Source organism: Dermochelys coriacea, chromosome 9, assembly GCF_009764565.3.
Source record: "Dermochelys coriacea isolate rDerCor1 chromosome 9, rDerCor1.pri.v4, whole genome shotgun sequence".
Lineage (NCBI taxonomy): Eukaryota > Metazoa > Chordata > Testudines > Dermochelyidae > Dermochelys > Dermochelys coriacea.
The window spans coordinates 64,240,546-64,244,983 of NC_050076.1; positions in this window are offsets into that span (position 1 = coordinate 64,240,546).

Below are 4,438 nucleotides of genomic sequence, written 5' to 3' on the forward strand. Positions count from 1 at the left end.
TTATCTTACAGATCATTTAAAGCTGTGATGTGATATATATATATATATATATAGTATAAAACAATTATATAAAGACACACAGCTACTAAGTTTACAAACTAAGACAAACTAAAGGAGAGCAACGGTTAGGGCCAGTGCAAATGGTTAGAGACATTGTATTCTTTTAACTCTCTCCATCAGCGCTGGGGTCTCTGCTTAGAAAACAGCCCACTAATCAATACGGGGATTTAACTTCCATCATTGTCGGTGGCATTTTTGCAACTGACTCCCTGTGCACTGTAGTATGTCTCAAATATTTTCCTATACAAGCGATGGCAAAGGTGTTCTCCATGCGGCCAGCAAGGGGCACTCTGAAACCAGAGCACAGTGGCTTCCACAGTCCCGGAGCTGAATGAACACAGCACCCCACTGACACCTTGTTGACCCCGTTCTGGGACTCAGACCTCAGGCACCCGGTGAAGTAATGCAGAGCAGTATCATACACAGCTTCCACCATTTTCAGGCCATAGCTAAGTCTGCAAGTGAGTGTCTCAGTACAGAGTTAGCTCCTGCCAGTCTCTTTTGTGTCTGGCTGAAATCATTATGGCTCTTCCCACTGCTCTGAACTCTGATCCCTCCATCGGTAGCCTCTTTGATAATGTACTCATGAGCACATGTACGAGGACTAAAACCATCTCCTCTGTGTCGCTCACTTACTGAGAACTTCCAGCAGGGTTCTCCTGGCTTCACTTTCTACCACACTGATCACTGCTACATAGATCCCATTGTCTGTCTCTTGCACATTTTCCAGCAAGAGGGATCCATTGACTGGATAGAAAATGATTCTGCCTCCAGAGGATGCATGGGCAGTTGGATCCGGTGAACCTTCATGGTACTGCACAATGAAGTGGGACGCGGTGCCATTTAGATATTCCCAGTGCAGGAACTTCATCCTCTTTAGGCAGGAACACTGAGGATCCCACAGTTGCAGCTTTTCTCTCTAGGGTTCCCTCTGCTTTAGCTGCCCCTTGGAAAATCAGCAACAGCGCTGGGCAGAAAGGGAAGAGAAGCCAGAGATGAAAAAGCCTGCAAGTTTTATGTACGAGAGGGCTGTTTAAAGACCCCCAGGGAATACAACGATCATGCCAGGGAGACATGCTGTACCACTGGACGTACAAGTTGTTAGCTGAGAGCATTTATAAATGGTTCATAACCCCTAACATATTCCCAGCTGTCACCCATACTCCCCTCTTGGGAGAGTGTGCAAAAATGGAATGCCCTCCATGGGAGCTGTGGGCACTCGGCACCTCCGCAAACCAAGACATTTTCATGCATGTGCTTGGCGGGGGGAAGTCCCCCGAGAGTCTTTTCCAGCCTCTGTTACTGACCACCACACCACCAGGTGTATTTCACCACCAGCATGCTTTATTACATCCCTTCCACAGGCCGCAGCCTGCAGTGTTATATACATACTAGTTACAGGCCTGTTTCCCCCCCCCCTTGCTTTGGGAAAAGGGCACAGCATTATTACTGACACCAGCCAGCCCTGCCTTCCTTCAGGCTCCCTCCTATCCTCCCCAGCACTGCAGTCTGGTTTGCTAATACAGTCCTGCTGGGACTACTTCTGCCCTATCAGCCCTCAGCTATATCTCTACTCAGTTAATTGGCCCCTTTGGCCAGCTACCTGTCTTCCAGTCAGGTCCCCGTTAATGTATATCGGTGGGGATTTGAGTGACAGGCAGCCAAGTCAGCTCCCAGCTCAGCACACCCCGTTACAGTGCTTAAAGACAGAGGTAGCCTCATGCCTAGCCTTACACACTGCAATTTGAAAATGATGGTTTAAGTGACTTGGCCAACGCCACACAGTGACTGACAGGCACTTGATCAACACTTAGGATGTTTTCCCTGGGTATTTATGAGTCTCTTTCCTTTTTTAAACATTTTTAGCCCATTCCCACACATAGAAGAGGCTTATTTTCAACCTGAGCCTGTTTTCCCAGCTCATTCCAACAGCTGGGCATATGTTTGTGCTGGAACCTCTTTTTGTTCATTCCCTGGTGAACGGAATGGGTGCCTGTTGTTCCCTGTGCCCCCAGTCCTTTGACGTCATGGCCTGTAGCACATTTAGGGTTAGACTTGGTTGAAAAATGGTCCAAAAATCATGAAAAATTCTGATTTTTTAAAAAGATGTTTGGATCCAGTGACAACAGTAGGCTGGAAAAACTTGCTGCTGCTGCTGTTGCCTTAACCTGCTGAAGCTGAGGTCCTGGGGTCTTCAAAAGAGTGAGCAGAGGGTCGGAGGGGGGATTCAGATTTGCATGATTTCCAGCAAGGATGGAAGACATGCCAAAGCCTTGAAGTGGAACATTTTTCTTACTCTGCTTTAAGAGTTAATGTTGTTTGCTGTGACAGTTCATGGTGTGGCATTTTTTAGGATGCTGAGTAGGGATGATCACTAAGGAGCTGGAAAGGAGAACTTTAGATATTTAACATATAAAGCCAGATGCTCAGCTGGTGTAAATGCGTGAAATCTCGTTGACTTCAATAGAGCTGTGTCCGTGTAGACCAGCAGAAGGTCTGCCTTGCTAGGAATTTTCAAGCAGGGCAGAAGGGGATTAATAGTAGAACCTCCTGTGGCTGTGGAGACAATGGCTAAAATCAAATCCCCTGGCACAGATGATATCATGCTTTCATCCCGAATACACATGGTCCAAAACAGCAGTTGTTTTGTATCCAGATGGTATGTAGTCTACCCAAATTAAACATTTAAAGTGTGGGACACTGATGGCCAGATCCTCAGTTGGTTTTAATTGATTCATTACTTTACTGTATCCAGGTTGAATTTAAGATGGGATTGTGCTGCCCAATCCCCCAGTGCACTTAAATCCATCTGATTTCATGCACAGTCCTTCTATTCTGAAGGGCATCAGTTCATGATCATTCTATTCCCTGGCACCTGATTAACTTTTAAACCAAAACAAGACTTTGCCCCTTACTTCTTGGTTACTTAATCTCCTTAACAGCCTTGCATAGTAGGTGGGCACATAAAAAGAGTGTTTTGAAATTCCAAGTAAATTATTTCCGTTGGGTTATTTTTAGTAATTTTAGTAACTTTTAAAAATACCTAACAGGCTCTTCATATATGCCTGGATCTCCTAGTGGTAGCAATGAGAGATTTGTGCATAGAAAAAGAGCAAAATATTTGAGTTGAGAGCCATCCTTTGGCTCAAAGAGAAGTATTAATTATTATAGTCTCAGTGATTTATTAATTATTATTATAGTACTTGAACATAATGAACATTAGTATTCCGTTTAACACAAGATAAGACAAACTGGTTAATTATGTGTAGCTTTTATGGCTGTAATATCCAGGATCCATCATATAGACTCCAATACACAGCACACTAGCTATGTGGCATTTTAAACAGGTGCTTTCAGCCACAAGCATAACACTGATATCGAAACACCTCTCTGCTGTTTTAGGTGCTAATCCTGCAAAGACTTATGCTTGGGTTTAAGTTTAGGCATGTGAAGAGTCCCATTGAATTCAATTCGCATGCATATAAATCGAACACTTCTGTAAGACTTTGCAGGATTGGGGTATAGTTTTGTACAGACCAACTCTCCTTGTGCCTCCAGCTCATTCTATCCTTGAACAGAGCAGCAGAAGTTCTTACCTATTTCTCCTTGCCTTGTCCCAGCAAATAAATTCGCTGGCCCAGTAACTAGGAGCCTGATCCCTTCAATAGCCTTTTAAAATAAGCACACATATAAAATAAAATTGAGGGCCACATCCTCAACTGGTGCAAATTGGCATAGCTCCAATGATGTCAAAGGGATTCCACTAATTTACCCCAGCTGAGAGTCTGGCGCAATGTTGAGCCCATTGGAGCTGCACCCGAGGATGACCCAGCGCAGAGACACTTTACCTGCAAAGAATGCGCAGCTTTTCCTGAGTAACTCTGGGAAGAGGCAGATCAGTATCTGTTGGGGAAAAAACAGTTTAAACTGCATTGGCTTTAAACCCAATAACCCATGCAAAGGTCAAAAGAAATTTTAAGGCAACCACAACAGATGGGAGCAAACAATAGGACTATAATTTATACACAGAGTGAGATTTCCAGACTCACATAAAGGGTTTAGATGGCCAGATCCCCTTAATTTGTGTGTCTTTGAAAATCTCAGCCTAAATATAACCCCAGACCCCAACTGATCTATCCTATTTCCACACCCCTCCCCCAAGTCATAACTCACTGTTTTCCTCCTGTCTTCTCCTCTCCTCTCTCCCATCTTTCTCTTCACTTGCAGTGGAGCACTAGCCCTGCAGACTTGTAGCTCGCTCTCTGATTTCCCACGCCCAGCCTTAGCGTTGTGTGTTTCTCTGCACTGACTCAAACAACAGTGCTGACAGGAAGCAGGGAGGGGAAGCATGTGGCTCCAGACTCAGTGCAGAAGCAAA